Source organism: Adiantum capillus-veneris, chromosome 25 (genome assembly GCF_014529385.1).
Source record: "Adiantum capillus-veneris isolate H3 chromosome 25, ASM1452938v2, whole genome shotgun sequence".
Taxonomy (NCBI): Eukaryota; Viridiplantae; Streptophyta; class Polypodiopsida; order Polypodiales; family Pteridaceae; genus Adiantum; species Adiantum capillus-veneris.
This window is the reverse complement of record NC_140955.1, coordinates 112,173,725-112,192,471: the sequence shown is the minus strand read 5'-3', so window position 1 is coordinate 112,192,471 and position 18,747 is coordinate 112,173,725.

The following is an 18,747-nucleotide window of genomic DNA, read 5'->3' as shown; positions in this document are numbered from 1 at the left end:
TGATTTTGGTAGGGTGAGGTAACTCACTATGGCAATTACGGAGAGCCGAAAAATGGCTATCACTACAGGAAAAGCACCTTTTGAAATCGTTGAGGGAAGACCTAAAGTCGGTTGCTACTTAAAGTACATGGGAAGATCTTCACAGCCAATGAGTATAGCCGTGACCTACAAGAATCTTTCCAAAAAATTAATGAGACTATATCCATCTCTCCACAAAGGCAAAAAGCTGCTACTGACAAGCACAAAGGGGCCTTAACGTTTAAAGAAAATGATTGGGTCTTACTCAAGTTTCCCAAGGCTCAATTGAGGCACACGATGGGGGAAAATACTAAGGGCAATCAAAAGTATTATGCTAAACTCGCAAAAAGATACTATTGTCCTTTTCAAATCTTGAATCCACTCAATGAAATGGCTTATCAACTCAAGCTGCCCAACCATTGGCTCATACACAATGATTTTCATGTGAGCCTAGTTAAGCCCTACAAAGGAGAGCCACCAACTGAATTAATTATTGAAGACCCTCCCAAAATCAAAGACCAAAAAGAGATGCTACAACCCAAAACTATCCTTCGGCATGAAGATAAGGTACTATGACATGGTAAGGTTATCCGAGATATCTTATTAAGTTCAAAAAATGGATGCAAGGAATACAACTTAAGGATAGTATGATCCTTGTCAATGCTTACAATGCTACATTAGAGTAAGAAAATGTATATATTTCTTTCAAATGACCAATGTTTTTGTCTTATAAGACTAATTCTCTTTTTATTGTGCACAAATTCAAGTAGTATGCATACTTAGAATCATGTTTGCGATGACAACGTCTCTCACACACCAAGTAGAATTTTTCACTCTGTTTGGGAGAATGAAATGGACTAAAGAGCAGACATGCTTGCGACAACTATGTCCCCCGAGCACCAAATGGATTAGTGATTAGTCATCTATTTTGGAAAGATGTCATAGGGTAAAAAGGGATCCTCTACCTACTAAGAAAGATTGACTAATGACTAAGGCTTTATCTCTTCTACCTCATAATTGAGGACAACTATGATTTCAAGAGAGAGGTAATGTCATACATTCTAATATCTAACTAGCCCAAAGGATTTTTTCATATTAAACTGATCATTTAATGTGGGAGAATAAATTGAAACAAGGGTTAGAATATAGACATGTGCTTACAGATCTATCTCAACACGGGGCCAATGGTAAAGGGGCCCAAACGAGAGATGGTTTGTCAAAGAGCAAGACTAGCCAATGGAGCTTAAATACCTTAGAGTTAGCTTCATTGAAGACCTCCAATAGCTAGTGTTAAAAGTCCTTTGACCTTAGGTAAGCTAGGGATGTTCTTGAGGTGGGAACCCGGCCCAAGCTTCAGCTGCTTGTGTTCCACAAGTCAAATCATCCCTACACAAGGGGGGGTGAGTCCTAAAGCTAGGGGGATGAGAGAGAACACACACACACACACACACACACACACACACAAGGTGATCCCAAGCTTCAAGAGGCAGCAAGGACACATGTCAAGCCCCTATCCATGTTGTCCTCATGGTGTGCCTAAGGCCTATTGGTTGTCCTCCCAAGGGGTCCAATGATAAATTAGTTAATTTAATTAATTGTTATAGAACTTATCAAGTCCTCTCTCTCAAAGGGGAAATGGGGACACTTGTCTCAAGGCTACCCTTGCTGCTTGATATGCACTAAGCCTGTGATTGGCCAAGCTTGAGGAGGTCCAATCATGTGCAAGATCGTGCTAGAAGAGGGGGTCGACCAAAGCAAGGAGAGGGAAGTACCAGCAAAGGGGAGGATTTGTCAGTTATGCCATATACAACCAGTGATAGAGTTACATCACATATATCACTGGTCAGTCTTCTATGAGACACGAGACCGTTTCCACTCCCTATTTAGAGAGAGTTTTGGACCATTGGCAAAAGTTATGAGATATCATGATCAGAGATGCCTTAAGATTTTTTTATTAGATATTCACAGACATAGGGGAAGCATCTTGAGGAGACTAAACCTACACCCCAAGTAAGTCGACGAACCCTTTTTCAGATGAGTATGATGCTACCTCACATTCCACCCAACCGCAAGCATTCAACAACCAAGACCAACCGGCAAACCAGCCATCATTGCAGGCATGGCTTCGACAGAGTGCAACAATGGAACAAGACCGAAATTGAGATGGTTAGCAAGCCGCATGAGGGCTAAGGGATTTGCAAGAACCACCACTCTATTCAAGGTATCAAGGAGAGAGTAAGCCAAAGACTCAAGGGTCAATAGAGCCTGGAGGACCACCCATAGAGCGAGTTCGAAGAGAAGAACCACCTCCAGCGAGAACCGTTAGAAATTATGGCTTAGGAGCACCACTGGGAGAGGAACCAGCCTATTACAGAAGAATTGAGGAGGTATATCGATTAGGACGTGGAGATCCAATGATGAGGTTTGTAGAACATCGGAGAATTAGACCTTCTCAAGTGCAAAAATGGGTAAACAAGAAATACACAGGAAGCAGAGACCCAAGAGATCATGTAGCAGCCTTTGTGCGTGTAATTAGAGCTGAAGAGGTGTTAGCCTTTCCTACCCAATTTGCAGGGTTTGGACTAACCCTAGAGGATGATGCGGCCACTTGGTTTGACTTTGTAGAGCGTAGAGACTTTGAGTCGATGGAGGAAGTGTTTGACGAGTTTATTGAGGAATTCTCACAACGGGGAATAGCTCATAATACCGTCTCACATATCCATAAATTCAAAGAGAAAGATGGAGAATCTGTACGAAAGGCAGCCCTAAGACTAAAAAGATATGTTAAGTTCTATCATGTTGAAGGACTGCCAACTCAGTCCAGACTTATGTTGATATTCATCCAGGGACTAAGGAATGCAGATCTCCAGAAAGACTTACATATGAAGAGGAGCACGACGTTGAATGAGTTGACCAAGGAGGCTCTTTACCTTGTGGACAATTGTGCGGTCTACAAAGAGGGGGAGTTCAAGGACCTTGATGACGATTCATTTTCACAACAAAGTGGAAGCAAGTCTTCTAAGACAGCACCAAAAGAAGAAGTAACTGAAAACCAAGAGCAGCTTGTAGATGAAGTGCTAAAAAAGATCAACTTGTACACCAAACCCCAGGCTAAACAGCCCAAGTGGTGTGCTATTGAACAAAAATGGACAAACCATGGGACCGAGGAATGTTATTATAACAAGGGGTATGTAAGAGAGAGACCTTACGCTCCCCAAGCTCCGGTAGCTTCTCCTCAAGTTCCACCGATGCCTAGATATCAAGCAGGCAACCTACCAGGACCTGTAGGTATAGAAAGACCACAACCAGTGTTGGAACAACAACCACCCCTACCAGGATTACGACCAGTTGTTATAAGAAACACACCAACCATATATAATTGAATCAGAGGATAAGGCTTTGGTGCCTATGCATGCATATAATGAAGATCCCAATGGATATGCAGCAAACCCTGTCTATTATCCATCGAAAGAACCCTCGACACCAGAACCATGGAGTATGATAGGAAATACAGGACCACCAACTGCTGCACAGGCAGCAAGAGAAGGAAGATATAGCTTAGATGAACGAACATTGTTGTTCATAGCCAATGGAAGCATGGGCGGATAGAGACATTCTTACCAACAAAGAGGAGCTCAAGGAGCACCTCAACAACCCAAGGGACCCTGCTACAAGTGTGGTGGAGACCATTGGCTGAGAGACTGTCCTCATGATGAAATCATTAGAGTCAATGCGTATTGCCCAGAATATGGAATTACTCATTTGATTCCTGATTGCCCTAAAAACCCAAGCAAAGGAGCAAAAACCACCTTGAACATGCTAGAAACAGTACCTTCCAGTGGAGGATCGGAAAATGAAACAATCATACCCATTCAAGTGGTAACACGAGTCTAAGCTCAAAGAAGGACGAACGAACCCATAATTGAAGAACCAAAAACCGACGCCCAAAGTTCAGAAACGAAAAATCAGAGAAGCACTAGGAAAGCTAAAAAGGCGCGTAGGAAAGCCAGGAAGGAACAAGAGCAAACAGCTCTATCCAAGGAGTTGAAACATACAAAGGATAGATTAGAGAGGTTAGAGGATCTAGCTAGCCTAAGCTCACACAACACAGGAACCATAGCACCCAAGGAAATAGCAGAGCCCAAAAGTGTAGGATCAGGAGGATTTGTACTGGCAGACAAGGTAAATGAGCAGTTGGATGCACTTCTAAAAGCTTATGAAGCTAGACTTAAAAGGAACCAAACCCAAGAGCAAAGGTGGATGACTTATCCATACGCAGCAATAGAAAAACAGAGGTTGGAAATGTGTAAAAAGATGATCAAAACAGCTCAATCATTGATGGAAGACCCGCTGGGTAAACCTACAAATTGGCATGAGGCACCAGCTCCAACCCCTATCCAAGCCACTTTAGAGAAACATGTGGAAACAAAGGAAAGACTCACTAATGCCTATGGTCCAGAGGAGAGCCTATCATAGTGCCAAATACCATAGATGGGACAAGTGACGGGTTCCAGCCCAAAATCTTGGCAGAAATGGGTAAGGATTGTAACGGTCTAGATGATCTGTCGAAGCAAATCTGTGAGGCCAACGAGGCTAATAGGATGAGTAACCACATGAATAGCACGAGGAAAGAAAAGAATGTAACCTTATCTCCTATTGAAGAATTTGAGGCAAAGTTGCAAATGAACTTTGAGATACATTCACAAGGGGGAGACCGAGGATCAATTAGTTTGGGGCACAGCCAACCAGACTCGCGGAGAACTTTACCCTCTTACCTAGGAGAGTATGAAGCTAAGTCGAAAGTGAAAGCAATCCCATCTCAAAGACTTTCTTCTAACAAAGTGATGGATTCGCAAGGATTGATTGAGTTGTTGTCCACCCCGGTGGCCGGCACCATCACATTGGTAGAACTCCTAAGGTTACGACCAAACATGTGGGCCATAGTAGGTAAATGCCTAGAAAAATTTGGAGTAAAAGACCCCACCTTGAAGCTACAGGAAGGGATCAGAGAGTTGGGCAGGCCTCAACTAAACACTAGGCCAGTACCATTGAACAAGGTTGGAGAGTACTGCGAGGGAGAAGATGGAAACACCAGCTACCAGTAGAATTCCAAGGAGTAGTTTCCAAAGCTATTCTTGATAGTGCGGGAGTTGCTAGCGCTACCAAGGAAATCTGGAAAAAATGGGGAAAACCAGCTTTGAGGGCTACCAAGATGAAACTGCAATTGGCAGATGGGTTCATGGAGAAGCCTCTAGGACTCTTAGAAAAAGTGATTGTCACTTCGTGCGAAATCGAGTATGAGCATACATTTGCAATAGTCGATTTCGACAAAAAGAACAATTATGAGATCATCTTGGGACAACCATTCATGCAACAATTGAAGATGGTCCAAGATTGGGGTTATGACCACATATACCTCAGACATGGCAAGACAACAACTAAAATACACCTGAAAGACCATAGTTACAAAGATGTGAACCAAACACCTGTGGAAGAGTTTGATTGAGCCACAGTAGCAGGATTAGAACTCCCAGCATGGTTAGGGCAACCATAAGAGCTATGGATGTGCGGAGCTTCACATTGTGGAAGCTTAAGAAGAGAGAAATGCGTCTTAGAAAGAGAGATAGAGGACAAAGAGTATATTCCGGAACCTTTTCCTGAAGATGCCTTGGAACCTCTAGAATGGGAACACATACTAGCAACATTGGATGTCTGTACCATTACCAACAATCCAACAATAAAATTTTGCGATAAGGATGGCTATGATGTGCTACCCTACTACATGGTAAGCATTATACCAGGAGATGAAACAGTAGATCCCCCAGAACAAGAAGAGTTTTATAACTCCTCTGAACATCTGGAAGTAAATGATGATGCAGATAATGAGTGTTCAGACACCTCAAGTGAGCGTGAAAATGAAACCGAGAATATCAAGTTTTATGATTTTGCTAATCAACACCCTAGACACCAGGAATGCTATAGGAGGAAACGAGCAGGAAACAAAGTGAGAGAGAACCTGATGCCCATGACAAAAGGTAAAACTCACTATTTGATGCTTGTAAAAGCAGAGGATTGTGTAAAAGATCACATATCAGGAAGATTCTCAAAAGATCGAAAAGAAAGAACGCTAGAGTAAATAAAACAGGTACGAAAAGCTAAAACCGAAACAAAATCACAAAAATCTCAAAAATAAAAAAAAAAACAACAAAGACCAAGAGTGGACCAAATTGGAGCGTAAACAGAAATACCAAGAACTGAAACGGTCTTTACGTGAGATATGGACTACTGAAGAAGATAGTGATGGTAAAGGGGAGTCAGAAAAGGGGAACATGAATGTACCATCACACTATCGGAAATTTACTATCCAGGACAGAAAAATCATCATGACACCACCAGTCAGGAAAAGAACCAACCAAGAATCTTACGATGGGCCAAAAAATGCAAAAAAGATAGACCTTGCAGAACCATGTGAAAAGCCTCAGCCGGTCTATATAGCCAACGATTTAGAGCCTGAAGAGGAAGAACGGCTAACACAACTTCTCAAGAAGTATAAAGATGTATTTGCTTGGTCCTATAAAGACCTCAAAGGAGTTGATCCATCAATATGCCAACATACAATTCCTTTGAAATCGGATGCAAAACCTAGCAAACAACGTCCTTATACATATAATGACACATTCACTAAACAAATCAAAGAGGAGATTGATAAGCTGATGGAAGCTGAATTTATCTATGAAAATGAACATACAGATTGGGTTTCACCCATTGTGGTAGTTCCCAAAAAGAATGGAAAATTGCGAGTGTATGTAAACCTCAAAAAAGGTAAATGTAGCCACCATAAGGGATAATTATCCCTTGCCAATCACGGAACATGTACTTGAGCGAGTGGCCAGGAAACAGGCTTATTCCTTTTTGGATGGGTTCTCAGGATACAACCAACTGGCCATAGCAAGGGAGGATCAACACAAAACAACGTTTGCCACAGAATGGGAGATTTATGCGTATCGAGTTATGCCATTTGGCTTAACTAATGCACCAGCCACTTTCCAAAGGTTAATGACTCACGCATTCAAGGAATACCTAAGAATATTCTTAGAAATTTACATGGATGATCTTTGTATACACTCTCTTCTACAAGAGGAACATATCGACCATTTGCAAAAGGTATTTGAAAAATGCAGGACATATCGAATCTGTCTTAACCCGAAAAAGTGTGTATTCATGGTTAAGCAAGGTCGCATTTTAGGACACATTGTCTCAAGAAATGGCATAACCATAGACCTAGACAAAGTCAAAGTCATTGTAGACCTTCCCAGGCCTACTAATGCGAAACAAGTGCAATCCTTCATGGGACACTGTGGATATTATTGAAGATTCATATACATGTATGCGGTTATCGCACAACCTCTGTATCGTTTGCTAGTCAATTTCGAGTGGACCGAGGAGTGTGAAACTTCATTCCAAAAGCTGAAGGAAAACCTTATATCAGCACCTGTACTGAAGGCACCAGATTGGGAAATATATTCCATGTTCACATTGATGCTTCTGCATATGCCATTGGAAGTATTCTGGCTCAACCTGGAGACGGAACAATAGATTTCCCGGTTTGCTATGCGAGCCGACAGTTAAACAGTGCGGAAAAGAACTACACAACCACCGAGCGGGAAGGATTAGGAATGATTTATGCTGTAAAGAAATTTCGGCATTATTTTCTTGCAAACAAATTTGTGTTCTTCACAGATCATCAAGCTCTTTTGTATCTGGTAAATAAACCATGCAATATAGGAAGAATCGTACGCTGGTTTATTATATTGCTAGAATTTGACTTCATAGTGGTGGTCAAAAAGGGTAAAACCCATCTACGAGCGGATCATCTTTCAAGGATACACAACGGGGAAGCTCCTGAAGGGGTAGATGATGACATACCAAATGCTTATCTTTCCAATATTGAAATGGTACCCAAATGGTCACAGGAAATTGTTAGCATTCTTTCATTGGGAAGTGGGTTTGATAATACGGAATACAAAATCCAAACAACAAACAATTTGACAAACAAAAAACTTCGAGTTGATAGCAGGACGACTGTATCATCTTAGATCGGACCTAATCCTACGATTATGTATAAATCCGGAAGAATTCGAGTGCTACCTTGAAGAGGCACATGTCCGGGATTGTGCATTTCATTGTTCAACAGTGAAAACACACCAGAGACTGAAACAGTTAGGGGTTTATTGGCCAACTATGTATGCGGACACACATTCTTTGTTACCATATACATGTGGTAGTGATGTGTGTGAACACACTAGGACCGCCGGGGCATTTTTTCCCTCTTTAGGAGGTTTTTTCCCCCGAGCATTGTATATACGCCCATCACTCTAGGGCTATCTATCTTTCCATTTCACACTAAGTAACACACTCTCTATTGTGTGCCTTGAGCTTCCTTCATCTTCTCCAAGCTGTGTGTGTTTCTCTGCAACCCTAATTCCAACAATTGGTATCAGAGCAGGTCACATCCTCCCGGGCTTAGTCGCCAGCTGCTCCAACACATGCCTGCTCACTTTCTTCGATTTCAGTGAGCTTTGACGAGCATTCGCAGGTCGAGAAATATTTTGGGCGAGCTCGAGGAGCTCGATCTGCTCAGAATTTTGATTTGGGCTCATTTCGGCCTCCGTTTCCACTACAGGTAGTATTGCACAGGCTATTTTGTCATTTTGTGAAAAATTTCTATCAGTGTCATTTTCTGCATAACAGGTGCCTTATAGTCTTCTACAGTTTGTGCTATATAGCACAGGTTGTTCCCGCTTCATTTCTCCTATTTTCGGGCAGTTTCTCACATCAGGTGCAGCATTTACCATGGTTGACAACAACAACACAGATGTGTTCAAGATGTTTGCTGTTGAGGACAGGTTGGACGGGGACAACTACCCTATGTGGGCTTATATGATGCAACATGTTCTTGTGTCAAAGGGTGTCTGGAACATTGTGCAGGGCATTGATGTATGTCCTGGTTCTGAGGATGTAGGCGATGTTGAGGATGTTGCAGGTCTTGCTGCAAGGATTGCATCTGTTAGAGTTGTTTTGCCTACGGCAAAACAAGCTCGTTGGGATGTTAAGGATGCGTAGGCTCATGAATTGATTGTGTTGTCTGTGAAGCGCACCATTGTTCCTCACATCCGTTCATCAAAATCTGCAAAACAGGCTTGGGATATTCTAGTAGGTCTTTATGCAAGCCGCAATGAGGCTAAGATTTCTTTGCTGCGTAAAGAGCTGGAGTCGAAGATTATGCATGAGAAAGATGATATGGACACTTTCCTTGCTAGTGTCAAGGATATCAATGAGCAACTTATTTTTGCAGGTGAAGTCATTTCAGACAATTCCCTTGTGCAGACTGTTCTTGATGCCTTACTAGATTCCTACAAGACTTTTGCTAGTACTTGGAGACTGATGACCCAAGGAAACCCTGAAGTTGTCAAGTTTGGTGCATTATGCACATTGCTGTTGCAAGAGTCCCTTTCTAGAAAAAACAGGACTAGGCAGCGTGCAGTTGAACATGCTTTTATTGCTTCTCAAAGAAAGGGTGGTAATAGCAATGCAGCCACTTCTTATGGTTCTGTTGCGAGTGGCAAATATACTGTTCCTAATGCTTCTGTTGGCAGCACTTCATCTAGCAATTCTGGTGATAAGGGCAAAAAGAAGATGCGTTGCCATTATTGTAAATTCAATGATCACTTGATCAAGTCGTGTCCTAAGTTGAAGGCCAAAGAGGCTAAGAAGAAAGAGGGTGGTTCTACTGCAAATGCTGGTTCCACTACAAATGCAACCATTGTTGAGTCTTCTGTAAACGGAGACTGTGTTGCTGATGTTGATGCAGAATGGGCTTTTAACGTAGAGTGCACTTACAATCCTGTTGTCCATGATGCATGCTTGTCAGTTGCTGCAGATTCACATGTGTGGTATTTCGACAGTGGTGCTACAAAGCACATTACCTCACATCGTGAATTGTTCACCTCTCTCGAGTCAGTCCCTCATGGGAATTCAGTCACTTGTGCCAACAACGCCTGTTATCCAATTCATGGAGTTGGAAAGATTGTGCTCACTACTGCTAATGGCAGTTCCTTCACACTTGTTGATGCACTTTATGTACCTGGGATCAAGAAGAATCTCTTGTCTGTATCCGCACTTGCTACACTTGGACTTGTAGTCAAACTTGTGGATGACAGATGTACAGTTCATAATCTCAGTTTTGGTGATGAAATTGTTGCATCTGGGCTTTTGTGCCGTGGGCTGTATAAGCTCACTTTGTATGACAAGTGTGGACAAAATTTTGCAAATGCTGTTGCAGATTCAAGGGCTATTTTAGATGCAAAACTTTGGCATGCACGTTTTGGTAATCTGAATTTTGCCAGTTTGCTGCGTTTGCAAAAATCTGACATGGTTGCTTCTTTGCCGCCTCTTGAAGCACCTGTCAAACATATTTGTGAAGGCTGTAAATTGGGTAACATGCAGCGTTCTAAATTTCCAAAGGATGGTTCAGTTCGATCCACATGCAGGTTGCAGCTTGTGCATAGTGATGTTTGTGGGCCCATGCAAACTCCGTCCTTGGGCAATTACCTGTACTTCGTGACTTTCATTGATGATTACTCCAGGCATGCATGGGTATTCCTGCTTAAAGCGAAGTCCGAAGTTTTTATGTGCGTCAAGCAATTTCTGGCTAATGGCTGAAAATGTCTCCAAATGTACTATGGGCACCCTCCGTTCCAATCGAGGGGGGGAGTATATGTCTCATGAATTTAATGCATTTCTGGCTAGTCGTGGGATAAAACACCAATGTACAGTGCCTTATACACCTTAGCAAAATGGTGTTGCTAAGAGGAAAAACAGGTCATTGACGGAAATGGCACGATGTATGGTCAAAAGTCAAGCTTTGCCGCATTCTTTTTGGCTTGAGGCCATCATGTGTGCCACTTATGTACTTAACAGGTGTCCTATGAAAGCTTTGTAGTCTATTACTCCATATGATGCATGGCATGATAGAAAGCCTTCTATTGAGCACATGCGTGTTTTTGGCTGTTTGGCATAAGCTTTGGTGCCACAAGTGCAGTGCAGAAAATTGGATGATAAGGCTGTCAAATGTATTTTTGTTGGTTATAGTGCTGAAAGCAAAGGTTACAGGTTGTATCATCCGCAAACAAAATGTATTCTAGTTTCTCAGGATGTAGTGTTTGTGGAAGATTCTGTTCAGCCCTTGCTGTCATGTACTAAAGATAGTAATGTAAGCTCACAGGACATTTATGACACTTTGTTGCCTCTTTTCAGTGGTGGAAATACAAATGTAAGTTCCAATGAGGCAAATGTATAGCATATGGGGGTTTCTGAAAATGTTTTAGATCATCCTATTACTGATGCAGATGTACATGATGTACTTGATGAGGAAAGGGCTGAAAATGAGCAGGCTAGAGGTATGCCAAAATGGCTGGTGCACACTTTGCGTGACAGTAAATTGGATGCAACTTTGTCTAGCCGTACTCGTTCAAGCTCTCTCCATGCATCTTATGCATCAGATTGTTATGCTTTGGCTGTGTCTAGCTTACATGACATTGAGGAGCCTCTGTCTTTTGATGAAGCACAGAATTCAAAAAATTGGATGGCTGCCATGCAATCAGATATGATGCACTTATATAAAATGACACATGGACTTTATGTGATTTGACTCCTGGCAAAAAGGCCATTGGTACAAAGTGGGTTTACAAGTTGAAACGCAAGCCGGATGGTGAGATTGATCGCCATAAGGCTCGACTTGTTGCAAAAGGTTATGCACAACAAAAAGGCATAGATTATGAAGAGACTTTTTCTCCCACTTGTCGCATGACTACTATGCGTTTTCTATGTGCATTGGCAGCTCATTTTGGTTGGGATGTACATCAATCAGACATTGTTACTGCTTTCTTGAATGGTGACATATTTGAGGAAGTTTATGTAACGCAGCCTCGCGGTTTTGTCATAAAAGGACAAGAGGACAAAGTGTGCAGATGTAAGAAGGCTTTGTATGGGTTGAAGCAATCTCCTTGTGCTTGGTATGAGAAAGCTGACACTCATTTGGTCAAACAAGGCTTTCGTAACAGTCCAACAGAAAGCACATTGTATGTAAAGCGTGAGGGTGATGTACTTCTCATTGTGGTTCTTTATGTTGATGATTTGCTGATCACTGGACCAAATGAGAGACATATTGCTGAATTTAAGGCTGATTTGAATGCTACTTTCAAGATGAAAGATTTGGGGCTGTTGCATCATTACTTGGGTATACAATTTAAGCAGTGTGATAGTGGTATTGCCTTGTGTCAGAAAAGTTACATAGAGACATTGCTATGTAAGTTTGGACTTAAGGATTGCAAACCTATTGCCACTCCCATGGAAACATGTTTGAAGTTGAGTCTACATGATGCTGGCGATCCTACTGATGTCACTCTTTATCAAACTGATGTTGGCTGTCTCATTTATGTATGCAACACGACGCCGGATATTCAGTTTGCAGTCTCACAGGTCAGCAGATTTATGCATAGCCCAGGGTCTAAGCATTGGCAGGCTGTTAAGAGGATTTTCCACTACCTTAGTGGCACTTTACATCTTGGCGTGTTTTATCCCAAGGGGGGATCATTGCCGCCAGACTTACATGCTTTTTCGGACTCATATTGGGCTAGTTGTTTTGACACGCGAGTGTCCACAAGTGGTTTTTGTTTCATGCTTGGAAGTTCATGTATATCATGGTTGAGCAAGAAGCAACCTACTGTGGCCATCGAGTTGTGAGGCTGAGTACGGGGCAATATTCACAGCTACGGTTGAGTGTGTATGGCTCAGACGCCTTATGGCTGATTTGGGTGTTGGACAGGACACTGCCAACACTATCTACACTGACAGTCAGAGTGCATTGGCAGTTGCGAGGAACCCAGTTTTTCATGCTCGCACAAAGCACATTGAGGTGCATTACCACTATGTCAGGGAGAGGCTCTCAGCAGGAGAGATCAGCTTGGCTTATGCGCCAACATAGGACAACCTTGCAAATCTTTTCACAAAGCCATTGTCTCGTGAGAAGCTTGAAGCTTTCCGCAAAGCTTTGGGTTTACTCCCCTTTGTGGACTGATCCTGTCCTCAGGGCATGGTACTTCCCTTTACTCATGTGCCAGCTCACGTTCACCGCATCACTCCAGGGGGATTTGTTACCATATACATGTGGTAGTGATGTGTGTGAACACACTAGGACCGCCGGGGCATTTTTTCCCTCTTCAGGAGGTTTTTTCCCCCGAGAATTGTGTATACGCCCATCACCCTAGGGCTATCTATCTTTCCATTGCACACTAAGTAACACACTCTCTATTGTGTGCCTTGAGCTTCCTTCGTCTTCTCCAAGCTGTGTGTGTTTCTTTGCAACCCTAATTCCAACATTCTTATGTTACCAATTGTACTATATGTAGTGCCAAACGACCAGTGGATCATGCAACTTTGTTTCACGTAAACATAGCACGTGCATGGAGTCAATATATCATTGACTTCTTAACCACCAGGACGTTCCCTGAAAACATCACAAGAGCATAGAAAAAAGCTATAGATCTGGAAGCTCGTGACTTTTAGTTAATTGGGAACCAACTCTATAGGCGAGGAAAGGACAATCAACTTAGAATCTGTGCAAGTGAAAGCGAATACCTGCTGATTCTAGAACATGCACATAGCGGAATAAGTGGAGGCCATTTTTCGAGCAATAAGACGATAAAAATTGTCTTAACCACAGGAATTTGGTGGCCTACATTATACATGGATGCTGAAGAGTTTGTAAAGCGTTGTGACTCATGTCAACGCACCAAGGTGCCAATAAAAAGAGATGAGATGCCATTACGGCCAATGATGGGAGCAAGAGCATTTACAAAATGGGGCATTGATTTTGTGGGACCTATATCACCCCCTCCATATCGCACCCATACCCAATATATCATTGTGGCTACGGACTATCTCACAAAATGGGTCGAAGCCAAGGCAACACAAAAAGCTGATGCACGCACCACTGCATAATTTTTGTATGAAAATGTTTTTGTACGATACGGGTTACCAATAGAAATTTTCAATGACCGTGGGACACATTTTCTCAATGAAGTCTTTGAATATCTACTAGAGGAATTCATGGTCATACATAGGAAATCTGTAGCATACCATCCACAGGCCAATGGACAAGCTGAGGCCACAAATAAAACACTATGCACGGTTCTCACTAAAATAGTGTCAGAATCAAGAACAGATTGGGATCAGCAGCTACACTCAACACTATGGGCATACTGGGTAGCTTACAAAACATCAATAGGAACAACACCATACAACATGGTGTTTGGCCTAAATACTATACTACCCATAGAGTTTTTAATTCCAACTTAATGAGTAGCAAAAAGCTTATAATGGACGGGGCATGAGCTTTCTTCAAGAATAGATGATCTTGAAAAGCTAGATGAACTCCGCTTACGAGCTGTCGCTTCAATCTATGCTAAAAAGATAAGACAAAAAGAATTTTTTGACAAACATGTGCGCACTAAAGAGTTCAAAACAGGTGATTACGTACTTGTTTATACCTTGAAGCAACATGCCAAGAAATTTAAAAAGCGAGGGATGGGACCATTTGTGATTAGTGATCTATCACAACGTGGAGCTGTCAAACTTGCTACATTAGCAGGTGAAGAAATGCCAAACTGGATTAGTGGATGTCGACTGAAGAGAGATCATCTACCACTCACACAGGAGATGCTCCAACAAATTCATCAAGGAAAACAAAAAATGAAGGAAAAACAAAGAGTACAAGAAGAAGCTCAAGCAGAAGCAAAAGAACGCATTGCAAAAAGAAGACTTCTGCAACAACAATAACAAAGTGGACAACCATTGCGAATCAATGCCATTCGACTGACGAAGTTGGATGAAGAAACAGTGGAGCCAATAATTGCGATCAAAGTGGGCAGCAATCAAGTTGAATCGACGACATTGCTTGATTCGGGAGAGCAAGCAAATTTGATCTCTTACGGATTATACCAACATCTCAAATTCACAGGTCCACTTCATTCTACTCCTCAAGTGCTGGAAAGTAGCACATCACACCCGTTGAAAACATTGGGATGGACTATATTGCATGTACAGATACATCAATATATTTACCCATACAAATTCTATGTGGTGGCGGATGAAAGCACACAACACCAAATGATGTTGGGGCAACCTTGGAAAAAATAATACAATGTGTAGATAGATTGGAAAGTAAAGGCTGTCAAAATTCAGCATGCACATGAACAACAGGTGACAGCCTTTCGTCAACAAGACCAGAATAATCAGCTGCAAGCCATGCAATCACTGGAAAAAAAGCCAAAAGCACAAATGCCATCAAAGAGCAACATGATACTCGAGACCAACAATCAGGTAAAAGCCAACCATGCTAATTACAGACATATGAAGTCACCGGCCGCAATGCAAAGATCTAGGTTACCAAAACAAGGGAAGCAAGTATGGATGCGGAAGGATAGAAATGACATGGCAGACAAACAACAATGCAACAAAAGAATTCCAATAAAGCAGATGGTTCAACCAAAAACCAAGGGACTAAAACAGGTATGGATCCCCAAGAAAATGCTTAGCCATAACCCAAATGTCACTCGCATTTGGATACCAAAACAAAAGCAAAAGGAACTCCCTTCAGTACAAGAAACAACGGAAGGCAGACATCTGCATTTGAAAAAGGAAAACCGACTTATGTGGATGCCAATCAACAACAAACCAGTGGCAAACAAGGAAGTGCCAAAACATCTAAAAAAACCGACAGCAACAAAATACCAATGGAAAGCAAAGGCAATACGGCCCATAGCTATTCCAGCCGAGCCAATTCTATCCTTAGAAACAGCTACGGCTCTATCAACAGTTTCGGCAAAGCAATTGCCTTTTGCAAAAAAGACAATTAAACAGAGAGCAGTAGAGTTACAGCTATTACTTGCAAAGAAAACAGGAAACCTCGACGGCGAATGCCGATAAGCATCTTGCTTATTACCTTCTCTTGCACAGCATCAATTTCTCCATGCATTGACCGAGTATGCATAAAATAGGGCCACATTAATCGGCCAAGCATTAGCACAACTTTTTCAACCTATGCACAGCACATACTCCGAGACAATACCTTGTCGTCCGGGAGGACTTAGGCTAGGAGGGGGGGAGGCATTCTCATAGCATTCTCAAATGCGGAACCAATAACAGAAACAACAAAAAAGGGCATGATTTTCGACTATTTTAAGGATTGTTCTTTGATTGCGAACTTTTCTGGAGTAACCCAAGTACATATGTCCTTATACAGCATGTATCTACAGGTATATGGGGCCAAACGCCAAATCAAGCCCCTAGATGTGTATATAAGTAGAAATAGCCATTTTTCGGGCAAACTATTGGTAAAACGGAGAAATCCAGCCATAAAAATTGCATGCGAGTGTATATAATGTTTTGCGGTGATGTTTGTGATTTATTATGATTTTTGGGGATTTTTTGGGTTTGATTTGCTATTTTCCTTTTAATTTTGCCAATTTTTTGGCAGAAAAACTTCAAAAATACAAAAAGCCGGTGAAAAACAGTCGTAATGAAAAACAAAAAAATATGGGGATGATCAGTGACTATAGGACAACCTATGGTACAGTGGGGGTGCAATTATGAGAGTGGAGCGGAAAGCGTGTTTTAGCCAGGTTTTGACAGAAATGCCAAATTTTTGGTAAACACAGCAAATGCAGTCCAAATCAAGAAATTTTTGAGCCTAAACCGCATTTCGCAAGAAGATAGGAGCACATGTCAAATTTCATGAAAAGTGCTTCGGGGACCTCCATTATAAGAAATTTTCACCTCATTTTTAGCTCATTCTCACTATTGACTTTGTGGAGAGAGCTTCTGCCACCTAGAGCGGACCGACCTTCCAGCAGCTTCTACGACATGCATGACTACCCGACGAGCTCCAGACATGAGAGGTAGGCTCACCACCTTGATATTTTTGCGCATGTTTGTCATTATGTCGCGAAAACTAGCGTAGGAGTCACACACAAAGCGAGCAGTAGAGACCTACAAGTAGAGACGGTGGCCTAAAGGCTAACCCAAAAGCAACAAGACTTCATCAGCAGCTTACCCTAGCCTCGGAGACCAATCCTGAATGTCCAAAGGCAGTAGAAAACCATCGGAAAAAACCCTAATTCCCAGAAACCCGCAAGAGGCCACCAAATGGGAAATTGGCGAAACGGCGACCAAATGCTACCAAAATTCATGGGTAGGAGCATCTCGACATGCTCGACAAGTCTATATGACCCGCATGACCAAAAAGTGACCCAAAGCGGCACTAAACTCCAGAAGCAGCATCAGACACACAAAGCGTCAAATTGCTCTTGCGGCCAAACCGCATGCCCGTTTGCCATCAAACTTCACGAGTGGCCTTCCTAGACCATCAACAACCAAGTCCTATGGTGGTAGACCACCACAAATCATTGAAGGTATGTAAACGCAACCACAGGTGCTTCTAGAGCGACAAATTGCCAAATGAAGCTCCGATGAAGCCAATGTCGACAAAAACCATACGGCAAGGATCCCCAAGGGATCGGGAAGCTATGGAGACCAACATCAAGAAATTTCATTGCCAAAAAGCACTCCAAAAGTCAGGAAACGGCTCGGAGGCTCTGAAGTCCATAGGGGGAGTTTTTCTCTATCCATTTGACTTTTTTGTTGAAATTAGGCTCAAAAGGGACTCAGGGGGACCAAGGGCAAGCACTGGAAGCACCATCCATGAAAAAAATCACCAGTAGACATCCTACGCGTAGAATGTCTCAAAGACAGTTTTGGACACAAACTCCAACATTTTTCATCATGCAAATTTTTTGAATGACATTTACAAGCTATCCACCAAGTCTCATCACAATTGGACCAAAATTGACCTCATATGCATGAAAAAACGCAAAGTTAGGGCATAGAGGCAATAATGGACCATAAACCTACCAAATCTTATCCAAATCCCATGAAACTTGCACAACACCTTCACCAACACATCAACAACCAATCTGTGTGGTCAGAAGCAAAAAATGATGAAATAGACATCCTACGCGTAGGATGTCTATTTGATTTTTTTGACATGCAGGGGATGTTTGATCATTCCAGATCCAATCACCTCATCATTAGGAGCTCATATATCATGTTTGAAGCCATTCTAATCATTTTTGACCCCCAACACTATCAATATACACTTTTTGAGCCCAAAAACACCACACAAGCTCTTACAAGCATCAATCCTTGACCAAATCCAAATCCAAGAATATGGCCATGTTCCATAGGCCAAGTACTCCCCACATGACAAGTTTCATGTCATTTTGATGAAAAAGACATCCTACGCATAGGATGTCTCCATCATAAATTTAGCCTTCTATGCAAAGAGTGACATCATGGGAGCCAATACCATGGTGCAATAAGGCCATATACCAATTTTCAACCCATTTGGACATCAATTGCTACCTATGATGGACTTTCTCCCCAAATTGTGACCTAAATCCTACATCAGCCCAAAAATCCACTTTTTGTTATCCAAATCCAAATCCAAATCAGAGCATATAGCCATGTTCCATGAGCCATACACTACCAGCATGGCAAGTATGAACCAATTCTGATGAAAAAGACATCCTACGCGTAGGATGTCTAGATGAA